This window comes from Bufo gargarizans, chromosome 5, assembly GCF_014858855.1.
Source record: "Bufo gargarizans isolate SCDJY-AF-19 chromosome 5, ASM1485885v1, whole genome shotgun sequence".
Taxonomy (NCBI): Eukaryota; Metazoa; Chordata; class Amphibia; order Anura; family Bufonidae; genus Bufo; species Bufo gargarizans.
In genome coordinates this window covers 5267421-5281614 of record NC_058084.1, presented here as the reverse complement: position 1 = coordinate 5281614, position 14194 = coordinate 5267421, and the positions used below count along the sequence as shown (strand labels likewise).

The 14194-nt window shown below is 50.2% G+C and overlaps 1 protein-coding gene across 7 annotated transcripts in view; it reads left to right on the top strand.

The window, feature by feature from the left end:
- The window catches only part of CYRIB (CYFIP related Rac1 interactor B), a 160494-nt gene that overhangs the window by 94890 nt on the left and 51410 nt on the right, over positions 1-14194 (top strand). For all 7 annotated transcript variants that reach the window (XM_044294758.1, XM_044294754.1, XM_044294752.1 and 4 more), the window contains exon 2: positions 13870-13951. The gene's annotated coding sequence lies outside the window, so the exon portion shown is untranslated. The remainder of the gene's footprint in view (positions 1-13869; positions 13952-14194) is intronic.

Genomic DNA, 14194 nt, shown 5'->3' with positions numbered 1-14194 from the left:
GGCTTCCACGTGGGGCCGTCACCCAGCTTTCCCAGGCTCCTTCATGGCAGGTCGGCCTAGATATTTTGCACTAGTTTATGGATGTGTCACTACATTCAGGAGTGTGGGAAAGCTGGCTGACAACCACTGTGAAAAGTGTGTGGTTGTCAGAGGGCCTGATTTATAAAGTAACATCCAAAGCGATAAGCCCCCGACTGCGTAACCTCACTGTGCGGGATATGCCCTGCTGCATTGCATTGTGGGAGATGATGTGTACAGTAATCTAATGCCGGGTGATCAGTTTATCCCAGAATGCATTGCAGCATATTGTGGCTGTTTCTGTTAGCATGATGCTGACGGATTCCACTGCAGCTCTGGAGGTAACTAGAGTATCGGGGCGAAGGGCAGTTCTGAAAATGAAAGGAAAAACTGGTTGCCCGTAGCAACCAATAACAGAACTGCTTTCATTTTTCACAAGCACTAGAATAAATGAGAGTTGCGCTTTGGTTGGTTGCCGAGAGCACTGCAGGAAATGAGAGCTCTGATGGGATTGGTTGCTCTCTGCACCGCAGGAAATGAAAGCTCAGGTGTGATTGGTTGCAGAGAGCACCATAAGAAATTGCTGTGGTTGATATGGGCAACAAAGACAAGCTGCTCTAAAGGAAAAAAAAATGTCTTTGTTGGTCCTAGCAACCAATCAGATTCCACCTTTCATTTTCTAAAGGAGCTCTGAAAAATGAAAGGTGGAATCTGATTTGTTGTTATGGGCAACTAAGCCAGTTTTCCTTTACAGCAATTTTGATTAGAGCAGCAGCAGCGGACATGGCATAATTCAAGGGGGTCCGATCCGGAGAGTGAATTGCCATAATGAAGTGCTGCAACCCCTCTCACATTCAGTTGGAATCAACACAGTAGGATTTTAGGTTGAACTTGATGAATCTGTCATCCATATTTTTTGTGGATCCGCATTTCAGAACTTCAGAGTACATACGATCGTGTGAAGGCACCCTAATGTTTCCATTCACTGACCACAAACGGAGATCTTAAAATGGCGATGAACTGAAACTAAGAGTTACCCATTTAAATGTCCCGTTTTACCTTCGCAGAGTGTCGCCCGGAGGCTGTTAATGCGTGTAACCCTTTGTCTGCTGCCGCTGGCCGTCGCGGGGACGGTATATTGATCTGGGGCTGTAGATAACGTGCCGTCGAATGAATTAGGTCAGCCACGTGTTAGTCGCTGCTGATAGGGAAGGGGTCATATGAGGGGAGGAATGAGCAGCTTTGCTCTGCCCGTTTACTGTTCTAGGCGGTGGGTGGCATGGTTATCTGACGCGTTGTGGCGGTGGATGGCACAGTTATCTGATGTTTTGTGCCTGGTCACATGATGGAGGTGTGTGGTAAGGTTATCTGACGTGTTGTGCCTGGTCACAGGATGGCGGGAGGTGGCACCATTATCTGACCAGTGTTGTGCCCGGTCACAGAATGGCAGGAGGTGGCACCATTATCTGACCAGTGTTGTGCCCGGTCACAGGATGGCAGGAGGTGGCACCATTTTCTGACCAGTGTTGTGCCCGGTCACAGGATGGCAGGAGGTGGCACAGTTATTTGACGTGTTGTGCCTGGTCACAGGATGGCGGGAGGTGGCACTGTTATCTGACTAGTGTTGTGCCCAGTCACAGGATGGCAAGAGGTGGCACTGTTATTTGACGTGTTGTGCCTGGTCACAGGATGGCGGAGGTGGCACTGTTATCTGACCAGTGTTGTGCCCAGTCACAGGATGGCAGGAGGTGGTACCGTTATCTGACCAGTGTTGTGCCCGGTCACAGGATGGCGAGGGTGGTACCGTTATCTAACCAGTGTTGTGCCCAGTCACAGGATGGCAGGAGGTGGTACCGTTATCTGACCAGTGTTGTGCCCAGTCACAGGATGGCAGGAGGTGGTACCGTTATCTGACCAGTGTTGTGCCCGGTCACAGGATGGCGGGAGGTGGTACCGTTATCTGACCAGTGTTGTGCCCGGTCACAGGATGGCGGGAGGTGGTACTGTTATCTGACCAGTGTTGTGCCTGATCACAGGATGACGGGAGGTGGCACCATTATCTTTACTCAGTTCTACTCCAGTTACATCCAGAGCTGCATGCATAACATTAACCATAGATTATATCTAGGATTCCCCACTGCGTCGCCTTGTGGGAGATGTATCAGGAATTGTAACATCTCAACACCATGCTGACTGGTTCCAGCTGATGACCGTCAGGTTTGTCCTAGGTTTAGCCGTGCAGCGGGTTCTGTGCTCGGCGCCGGTCCGCAGCCCCTTCATGTGCAGTGCTGTGTCTGACAGCTGCACTCATAGTCACTGACCGTAGCTGAAGCCAATTACTCCAGTTCTCCTCCATTTACCACGGTTCTGTATGGGAGGAAACATGCGGTAACCTTTCAATTTTTCACATTCCTTTTCTGGAATTTTAATTCACCTCTGGATTTATTTTTTTCGTTTATTTTTTTTACACAACAAAATTGAAATTGAATACATTTCCCCTAATCTGCTATCCTTAGCATTGCCAGGCAAGGTGTGTTGGCACCCAAGGCGGGCCTGCCTCCTACAGTGCCTTCATTAAGAGTGTCTGATGCATCCCTCCAATTGTATCGGCACCGACCTCCAAGCTACAGAGCCTCATGTCGGCACCAACCTCCAACCTACAGGGCCTCACATCAGCACAGTCCCCCAACCTACAGGGCCTCTCGTCAGCTCTGACCTCCAACCTTACAGGGTCTCACATCAGCTCCGTTCCCGAACCTACATTGGTCCCACATCAGCACCCTCCTCAGATCTACAGGGTCCCAAGTCAGCACCCTCCTCAGACCTACAGGGTCCCAAGTCAGCACCCTCCTCAGACCTACAGGGTCCCAAGTCAGCACCCTCCTCAGACCTACAGGGTCCCACGTCAGCACCCTCCTCAGACCTACAGGGTCCCACGTCAGCACCCTCCTCAGACCTACAGGGTCCCACGTCAGCAGCACCCTCCTCAGACCTACAGGGTCCCACGTCAGCAGCACCCTCCTCAGACCTACAGGGTCTCACGTCAGCACCCTCCTCAGACCTACAGGGTCCCACGTCAGCACCCTCCTCAGACCTACAGGGTCCCACGTCAGCACCCTCCTCAGACCTACAGGGTCCCACGTCAGCACCCTCCTCAGACCTACAGGGTCCCACGTCAGCACCCTCCTCAGACCTACAGGGTCCCACGTCAGCACCCTCCTCAGACCTACAGGGTCCCACGTCGGCACCCTCCTCAGACCTACAGGGTCCCACGTCAGCACCCTCCTCAGACCTACAGGGTCCCACGTCAGCACCCTCCTCAGACCTACAGGGTCCCACGTCAGCACCCTCCTCAGACCTACAGGGTCCCACGTCAGCACCCTCCTCAGACCTACAGGGTCCCACGTCAGCACCCTCCTCAGACCTACAGGGTCCCACGTCAGCACCCTCCTCAGACCTACAGGGTCCCACGTCAGCACCCTCCTCAGACCTACAGGGTCCCACGTCAGCACCCTCCTCAGACCTACAGGGTCCCACGTCAGCACCCTCCTCAGACCTACAGGGTCCCACGTCAGCACCCTCCTCAGACCTACAGGGTCCCACGTCAGCACCCTCCTCAGACCTACAGGGTCCCACGTCAGCACCCTCCTCAGACCTACAGGGTCCCACGTCAGCACCCTCCTCAGACCTACAGGGTCCCACGTCAGCACCCTCCTCAGACCTACAGGGTCCCACGTCAGCACCCTCCTCAGACCTACAGGGTCCCACGTCAGCACCCTCCTCAGACCTACAGGGTCCCACGTCAGCACCCTCCTCAGACCTACAGGGTCCCACGTCAGCACCCTCCTCAGACCTACAGGGTCCCACGTCAGCACCCTCCTCAGACCTACAGGGTCCCACGTCAGCACCCTCCTCAGACCTACAGGGTCCCACGTCAGCACCCTCCTCAGACCTACAGGGTCCCACGTCAGCACCCTCCTCAGACCTACAGGGTCCCACGTCAGCACCCTCCTCAGACCTACAGGGTCCCACGTCAGCACCCTCCTCAGACCTACAGGGTCCCACGTCAGCACCCTCCTCAGACCTACAGGGTCCCACGTCAGCACCCTCCTCAGACCTACAGGGTCCCACGTCAGCACCCTCCTCAGACCTACAGGGTCCCACGTCAGCACCCTCCTCAGACCTACAGGGTCCCACGTCAGGTCCCCCCAACCTACAGGGCCCCACGTCAGCACCGACCTCCAACCTACAGGGCTTCATGTCAACACCTTCCTCCAACCTACAGGGCCTTAAGTCAGCACCCTCTTTCAACCTACAGGGCTTCATGTCAACACCTTCCTCCAACCTACAGGGCCTTAAGTCAGCACCCTCTTTGAACCTACAGGGCCTTAAGTCAGCACCCTCTTTGAACCTACAGGGCCTTAAGTCAGCACCCTCTTTGAACCTACAGGGCCTTAAGTCAGCACCCTCTTTGAACCTACAGGGCCTTAAGTCAGCACCCTCTTTGAACCTACAGGGCCTTAAGTCAGCACCCTCTTTGAACCTACAGGGCCTTAAGTCAGCACCCTCTTTGAACCTACAGGGCCTTAAGTCAGCACCCTCTTTGAACCTACAGGGCCTTAAGTCAGCACCCTCTTTGAACCTACAGGGCCTTAAGTCAGCACCCTCTTTGAACCTACAGGGCCTTAAGTCAGCACCCTCTTTGAACCTACAGGGCCTTAAGTCAGCACCCTCTTTGAACCTACAGGGCCTTAAGTCAGCACCCTCTTTGAACCTACAGGGCCTTAAGTCAGCACCCTCTTTGAACCTACAGGGCCTTAAGTCAGCACCCTCTTTGAACCTACAGGGCCTTAAGTCAGCACCCTCTTTGAACCTACAGGGCCTTAAGTCAGCACCCTCTTTGAACCTACAGGGCCTTAAGTCAGCACCCTCTTTGAACCTACAGGGCCTTAAGTCAGCACCCTCTTTGAACCTACAGGGCCTTAAGTCAGCACCCTCTTTGAACCTACAGGGCCTTAAGTCAGCACCCTCTTTGAACCTACAGGGCCTTGTGTTAACACCGTTCCCCAACTTACAGGCCACTGTGTCTGCACAGTCACTCCCAACCTTAGGGTCCTGTGGCCCCCATGGACCCTGCACCAGTCTTAACAGCAGAGCACTTGCTGGTACTATGGACGTCTGACCTGAGAGCTGCTGCCTTATATGCGGCTCCTTCCTCATCTGTCTCCAGTGTGTGATAATTAGGGCGTTGCGGTTTGGGGTGAGGATATATAATGCGCGGATCTCCCAGAATTTACATAACGATAAGTTCCAGACAAACACCAGACACCACGGTGAGGAATGTAGAGATTACTCAGGACCGTGCCTTCCATGAAGCTTACTTTCCCAGTCACTAGAAATCCTTGCGATGTCTTCTTCCTCGACTTCTAGTATCACACTCCTATCTAGAAAAGCTGGGCGACGACCAGCATGGCCGCCGCCTACTGTCACCCAGCATCCTCCGCCTTGGTTTTGCAGAAATACATTCCTTGCTACCATATTGCGGTATAGCTAGGAGAGATTTGTTGTGCGGGTCACTAGGAAAGCTGGGTGGTGACCCTTGTGGGCGATCATATTGAGGTCCTTTAAGTTGCTCGGTGTGGCCTCCATGAGTCGGACATGTTTCCAGCACGTTCCACAGATTTCAGAGACAAGTCATCTCCTTGATGCCTTTGTCACGTTCCTCATGTTGGTGTGGGGTGCAGAGCGTTCCAGCTGTTTCGGAATAGCAGTGGATTTTGCTGGAGGTGAACTCTGAGCGAGCAGGTGGTGGTGGGGGGGAGCGCGCGGGTCGGAGGCGAGCCTCAGCATGCTTGTGTCTGCAATGTTCTGCTCTTTGACACTATTCTCTTGGCATTGCTCTGCAGAAATCCTCTGCTTGATGGCCTCAGAAGTGCAACCCCTTCAATGACCCTGCCCATTAGAAGCGTCCGCGACCTTAACTACCTCTATCAGGGCCATCACCCAGCTTCTCACAGACCCTGCACGGCCTAGAAGTCTCCAAAGCTGTGCGGAATGGTTCCCCTTTCTACTTCCTCTCTCTGATTTGAACTGCTTGGTAGGTGTCAGTCTTCACTGGGGTTTTAGAATTCTATTCATGGACTAGGAGACTCGGGATCTTATTAGATGAAGACCAGGAGGTTCCAATGGTACAGAATTGTAGATTTTATCACATTCAACTTCACACCAAAAAAAAAATCGGTGCAAAATATTCACACAAAAACGATTCTGCGGGAAAGGCAGCCATGATAGTACTTATCTGGGGCATCACCCAGCTTTCCACATCCCCTGCATGGCCCTATAAGTCTGCCTTGTTTTAGGTTAGGTTCCTCATTTCGGTTCTCTCCTACTGCCCTGTCCTGTGTCAGTCTTCACTGCAGTTTGGTAGACCCAAGGTTATAGGTGAATTCTCGATTATGGCGTACTGCATCGTACGGACTTGTCGGCAGAGGATGGGTTTAGTATAAAGCAATCAGTCTTGTAGAAATCTGCTGAATAGGTGGAGCTTAAAAATAGGCGGGGCTAAGGATATGTTCACTCAACGGATTTTAAAACTCCGCCTACAAAAATCGGCGAGGAATCGGGGCTTTTTCAGTGTTTATTATTTCATGATATTTATTTATTTATTGTTAAACCAATGGGTGTTTGCTACAGTTTTGGTGGGGATTCTACCAAAATCATACGGAGCCTTCCCATTGATTTCAGTGCGTAATCCGCATGTTAAACCATATGGTTTTAAAAACCGCTATATGGGAAAGAAGTCCTGTGCGGAATCCGTGTGCAATAGCCATTGAAAATGGGCAGGAATGTTAAATCCTTGCCAAAACCGCATGAAAAAATGCATTAAACTTGTCAGAGGAAAAAAGTGCATAAAAAAAACGAAAACAAAAAACCTTTTTTTTTTTTGTACAATTCCCATTTATTTTAATGGGAGACTCAGGACGGATTACGCCCCGAGATGGGACACGGTGCTTCTTTTTTTTCGACGTGCTGCTTCCCATTGAAATTAAAATCGGCACCAAATAACTCTGTGTGAACGGGGTTGTGCGAGAATGGGGGGGGGGGGCAAACTCCCTCGCTTGGCCGTACCTGCAAAGGGAAGACGACTTACCTGCTTCTTGGCTCTGACTCCTCCTCCAGGCACCCTCGCTGTAAACATCCGGTTTGACATCGCTGCAGCCAATCGCTGGCCACGGCGGAGACCAGATCCCCTTTATGTCATGGCAAATGGTCACATGACGTAAGGGGATCTGGTCACCGCCACTGCCAGTGAAACCGGATGTTTGGAGAAGGAGCAGGGTAAGTTACCCCCCCCCCCATTCTTACACAACCCCTTTAACCATTGTGTATTTCTGCAGAGGGTGGGAGGTTTCTGCTGCAGCCAGCTGCCTTACAGCCAGACACAGGACAGTGAGGAGGCAGGGAGGACATGGCTCATCCTGGGATAGAGACCACTGTACCTTTAAGTCTGCCGCCCCGCAGAAGCTGTCGTCGCATTGTATTTCTTGATGTGAGCCGCTAATGTTCTGTGTGCTTATTACTCACAGATCTAATATTCCTCGCCTCGTCTTAGCCCTCGGCTGCGTATTTTGCACACCAGAATCTTCCGCGCTGCTTTCACGTCCTGTAGTGAGCGCCTGACGTCGCCAAACCCCTCTATTAGAGGTTTCGATATGGCGGCGGCCCTGCTCAATGACCCGGGCGCGGCCTGGCCCCATGAGCGCCACTTTCAGAGATTTTCTCCCTGAACGGTCCAAAGGCATGAAAGGAAGGACATTAATATATGCGCATATTTAATTTACATCGCTGACGAGCTCCCATCGCCTTGAAGTCGGGCCTGAGCTCCCCCCAAGGACCCGGCTAATTAAGCACAAGAGACCAGCGCTGACGAATCGGGGACAGCCAATGGGACGGGATGGCTTGAATTTTGCTGTAATTTTTTCAGTATTTATATTTTTTCCGTAGTTTAACCCTCTAATGGTCTATTAGGGTACATTCACACGACCGTGTGTAATCCTTTCCGATTTGCGGTCCGCAAATAACGGAACCGTGTGTCCGCATTTTGCGGACAAGTGACTTCCGTATGTCTTCCGTTTTTTACGGTCCGCCAAAAACGAAAGGAAAAAAAAAAGATTGTAAGGCCTTCAAAAATACTGGAAACGGATCCGCAAAAAACTGATGCATTGACTTGAATGGTGCTGCGGACTGATCTGTGCGGACAGTACTAGGACATGCTTCATATTTTTGCGGACACACGGATGCGGACAACATACTGAATGTTGTCCGCACATTTTATTCACCCATAGGAATGAATGGGTTCGCTTATATTCCGCAAAATGCGGCTCGGACGCAGACACCGCTGAAAGGGTTGATCAGCATGGAGGGATTTGGGATTAGAACTCTCATTTGATGCCGTTGCCACGGAGACGTCCTGTAATGAACAGCAGCCTTCCTTCTGATGTATTTTGTGCTTTGTTTCCTCACTGGTTCCCAAGCAAGACCTCTCTGCTTGCTGTCAGTGAAGGGAATCCCTCTTTTATGTGCTGAACCTCTCTACTGACTGAATATAGCGTAGGGTTTCCTGCCCCTGAATCCAGTCTAGAGCCTCCGCCTGGATACATTTTACCTGCGCTGATACATTGTAGCAAACCGTCGTGCTGCTGAACTCACAGACGTGGTTGTGTGGACTGAATACAGTCGTCGCAAACCCTCAGCCGTGAAAAGCATTAGCTCCGAATGATTTTTCAGGATGAGCTAAATAAAATATGGCAGACAGCAAGCAGAGATCTTGAAAATGCTGAGGTGTCGGAAACAGAGAGTATGTGAGAAGATAGCAGAATATTTAATCATAGATGGAATAATCACCCCCCCCCCCTTTCTCCCCAAGTAAATGAAAAAAATATTAGTGCGCGTCAAGGAGACCCATGACCGTTTTGCAAGATCTCTGCTTGCTGTAAATAAATGGGAAAATTTCTTGTTTAGATCCGGAGGCCTACTAGACATCGGAGGGTTTGCTAGGACTGTCCTCTGTTAAGTAATCTGTAGTCCAGGCTGATACACCTAACCTGCGCTGATACATTGTAGCAAACAGGAGAGGGATTTGTGCTAGTGATGTATGTATCTCCCAGAGGATTGTCTATAACAGATACCTTTGTAACAAAGTCTCAGCTGAGAGAAGTATGCGGTCTGGTAGGGTTTTTTAGCCTCTGTATGCAAGCAAATATGCTATTTTTCATGGACAGCAATGCAGAGGTTTTGAAAATTATGAGGAATTGAAACACAAGGTATATTAGGATTGTGGATAACATTTTATTGTGCAGTGATTTAAAGGGGTATTCCGGTTAGAAGAAGCTATCCCTTATTAGGGGGGATCTGAGTGCTGGGACCCCCCCGCCATCACCAGAACAGGGGACTTTTATCCCCCATAAAAATGGCACGCAGCTCAAGCCTTCAACCAGGTTGGGTCCTCGCTATCTCCGGCCATAGACCTTCGTCTACTTCCCCTTTAAATCCGTCACAGACTCTTGTAACCCCTTCCCTGCCGGCAGCGCTGTCATTCCATTACTGGGCACAGGATGCAGCGTGAGCTGATTGCATGGCGTTTATAGGAAGGCGTTGTGCGAGCGCTTCCTCTTTCTGTGATTGCACGAGATACGAAGCCTCCGAACAAGGAAGTCTCGGCAGGAGAGTGTTTACGTAACCTGTTGCGCGGGGACTACTCCTCCCAGCATGCCTCGTCAGGCACAGAGTTGTAAGGCGTAGTTAAGAGATTGTAATCTAATCTCTGTGTTGGTACCCTAGCGGAGAATTATACTCCGTTCACCTCTAAAGCTGCATTCAAAATTCTGGACATGGGCAGAGGTTTATCAGGCCTGTGATGTCTGGGCGGTGCCACTTTCACCACAGCTCCCACAAGGCACTGCTCTGTGTTAAGAAAGTTAAAAGCAGAATTCTGAATGCAGCTCTGGATTTGACAGGAAGGATCTAAAACCAGGGAGCCTACTGTCTGCAGGAGGAGACTGACCATAAAGGCTTACAGTCTAAAATACAATGCGCTCTGACCTGTGACTCTCCAGCCTTTGCAGCTATAACTGAGGCCTTAGTGGACACCATATTGTGAGAACATTTAAAGGGGTTGTGTCCCAAAAAATATTCAACATTTTTTGCATTTCATTAAAAATTTAGCATCGCCACTAAGTTATTCAATAAAGTGTATCTGTAGAGCGCCCCCTGCTGTTTGTTCTCTTTCTTATTTCTCTGTCCATGTCTCTGAGGTGGTCGCACATGCTCAGTGTAAATCTTCAACTGCCACCAGCCATATGTTCTGTTAGAAGCTGTGGCAGTTACAGGGAGAGAGCTGCAGCAGAAAGGACACGCCCACTGAGCTGTGATGGGGGAAGAGCTGCAGTAGAATTGACACGCCCCCTGAGAAAGGACACCCCCCCTAAGCTGCTAGGCTGAAATTAATCTAGCAGTGTAATTGGCGCAATGAATATGGAGATCTTTCGATCCGTGTGAGGTACAGGGCTGGTTCTAGCTTTGTTAGAGTGTCATATACTATATCAGTCATGGCCCAAACCCTTTAAAGCAAGTCCCTTCTTTTATTGTCATGTTGTGTTTAGGTCTAGAATTCTGGGCTGATTAAAGTTTTTAAAATGATTAGCCTTCAGAAAGCTCCAAATCCCCTGCAGAGATATAGCGGCAAGTGATAAAATCTTCACTGCCTGCAGCCACCACTAGAGGGAGCTCAGTGGTTCCGTTCATTGAGTTCAATGTATAAACAGTATACCGTGGGCTCCCTCTGGTGGTGGCTGCAGGTAGTGAGGATTTCATCATTTTAAAGGAAGTGTCCGCATTTTTATATATTGCTAACCTATCCTAGGTCCTCCATATCAGATCGGGGGGGGGGGGGGGTGGAATACATCACTGCTGGGGATTCGGAGCCTTGTATCAGGAAAAACATCTCTGGTTGCTATAAAAAAGATATTATAAAATGAATCAACTCAAACTGATGTTCAAAGGAGGGAGGGGGGAAGAAAGCTTTTGAAGTGTTGTCGAAAAGAAGAGAAATCCATTTAAAGAACCGGTGGGGGGTAGACTGAGGCTCACTTTTGGGCTGTGACTGAGCCGAGCTGCCCCCGGCTTCTCAAGGATTTGTGTAGTTTCTTCTTCAGTAAAAGCACGTTCCTCGTCTGTCGCCCTGCGGGGGAAGTTACAGATAAGTACCCCTGCGGGTGAGGCTGCCCTGAGACAGGAACCGGTTCTCCTTCATAACTGGGATTGTTCACTGGGATTTTTTCATCTCCTGGGGCAAGGTATTCTGCTGGAGCCGTCACCTGGAGTCCGACTGTCAGAGACTTACAAAATCTATATCTATATAAAGGACGTGTATATATATATATGTATGTATGTTCCACGATCACTCCAAAACGCAACCATCTATTTCAACAAAACTTGGCACTACACATCCCCTGCTACCTGAAAAGAAATCTTGTGGGGTCTCAGCTCTAGGCCGTACCGTTCCTGAGATATTCCCAAAAAATGACCTCCATCAGCCAATACAAGCCTGCCAGCCTTTCTCTTCATATCCCAACTGCCATACACACGGTCACATGTCCCTTATCAGCCAATAGAAGCTCGCAGGCCCTTAGTCTCCACATACACACAGTTTTACTCCAGGTTTCCATAACAACCCAGCCATTTTCCTTCACTGCTGTAGGTCAGCTTTAGGCTAGGGCTACAGGACGACAATAAGTCGCACGACACGTAGGGCACAACTGCACTGCTACATGTGTTGCGCGACATCGATGTTGCACCAATGGTGCGCGACAATTTTTATACTGATAGTCCATAGTGTCGCCCTGCGACATGTGACATACTGCGACATTCACAGAAAAATCCATCTCGTCACATGTCGCAGTGTGACACCATGGACTATCAGTATAAAAATTGTTGAGACACAATGTCGCGTGACACATGACGTCGTGTAGCCCTAGCATTAAAGGGGCAGGGCACTGTGGAGGTCACTGTTAAAGGGGCGGGCGCTGTGGAGGTCACTGTTAAAGGGGCGGGCACTGTGCATGGTACTGTTAAGGGGGCAGACCACTGTGGAGGTCACTGTTAAAGGGGCGGGCACTGTGGGGGGGTCAGTGTTAAGGGGTGGGGGGCTGTAGAGGTCACTGTTATGGGGGATACTGTCGATATCTTTAAACGACGCACACAAACAATAAATGAAATAGATGAAATCTACCTGTGCCAATCTGGGTCCTTCTGCTAGTGGGTAATAAAAGTACCGTATATTCGACAGGGTGTGCGGCCTGCGGTGAACCGCGACATGTCATTTGATATCAGAAACAAAAGGCCACAAAGCCCAATTGGGCGGTGGCAGAACCCAGACCTTAAAGGGACTGTCTAGGACTACAATACAGAGGCCAAAGGCCTTTAAAGGGGTATTATCTTAGAACGCTATTGGGATGTTATATCACTACGTGATCACTTAGGAGGAATGGGGGCTGACCTCTGAGACCCCCACCGATCCTGAGCATGAGGTCCACTTATTTATTTATTTTTTTCCTTAAACGGCCCCGTTCTCTTGGATGTTTCTTTCCCTGACGTAGGGGCGGCTGTGGCACTGCTGTGCAGGGAAAGACAGTCAACGGGCAGTGCAGCCCCTTCATCCTTAGGATCGGTGGGCAGCCCCACCATTTATAAAGCAGGGCATGTCCTAGCGATATACCTTCACTTTTTACAAAATGGCAGTGCACTTAACATGACAAGTGACTTGCTAAGGAGCAACTGACAAGATGGTGCCTGTGATGTAGAGTTGCACCGGGTGTCGAAGTATCGATACGATACCTGGTCTTGCTATTTCTCAGCGCGCCCCATGTTCTCTTCACCAGCACAGTGGAGAAGGAGGGAGTCCTTGGGCCGGACATTCCATAAAAAAATTTAAATAAAAAAAATATTTTTTCGTGGTATAGAGTATCGCAATATTATTTTATGGAATGAAATCAAATCAAAATTTGGGTATCGTGACAACCCTACTGCGATGTAGACAAGGAGCACTGGCCACATGCAGTTTGCATTTCCTCCTTGGTCTGCAGCCTGGCTTTCTGTGTATGGTGGCATAGCTCAGTGTATGTGCCATTCTGGCAACTGGGAAAGCTGAGTGACTACTGCTGAGCCATGTTGACATCACCCAGCTTTCCTGTAGTTCTGATTGGTGTTTCAGCGTAGTTATACCATGATGCATCCCTCTGCTCGGTAGCACCCTACAACTAGGCATGTTAGCTGTTCAGGTGTCTGGGAAAGCCAAATGACTACTGCTTAGCCATGTTGATCCAGCTTTCCTATAGTCCTGATTGGTCTATCAGCCTAGTTATCCCATGATGCATCCCTCTGCTCAGTAGCACCCTACAACTAGGCATGTTAGCTGTTCAGGTGACTGGGAAAGCCAAATGACTACTGCTTAGCCATGTTGACCCAGCTTTCCTATAGTCCTGATTGGTCTATCAGCCTAGTTATCCCATGATGCATCCCTCTTCTCGGTATCATACTACACCTAGGAATGTTTGCTGTTCAGTATTTTTGACAGTCACATTGTCAGGGAGAGATGACAGGGAAAGCTGAGTGACCACTGCTGGTAGAGCTAACCTTGCCTCCCCGTTGGTGGTCACCTAGCTTTCCCAGGAGCAGAAGAATACAGTTAACACTTTTCATGCTGATTTTTCCAGTTCGGGGGGAATCCAGGGCTGCTCCGTTTGTGTCTTTGATCCCGGTGACTGACGATTTGGCCGTTCTGCTTCCTTTCAGGTCTTCATTCTTCAGCTGCCGCACCTCGGAGCCGGGTGTTCGGGCGATTCTGGGAAGCACTTGAAGAGCCTCTCATCTGCGGGTAAATATTTGCTCAGCTGTCTCCTCTCCATCAGTCGGGCTGCGTACTGAAAACGGCGTGAAGGGACTTGTCCAGCGCTAGGTGTCAGCCGGCTGCAGAGCGTCGCCCTCCCGTCTCTGTGTAAGGTCTGTAGGAGGAGAAGGGAATGTTCTCCGTCCTCGTGGCCTACATGGAAATTCATTATAGGGGGGGGGGTTACCCCACAGTCTAGCCTTCAGTGCGGCACCCTGGTCACCAAGCCCA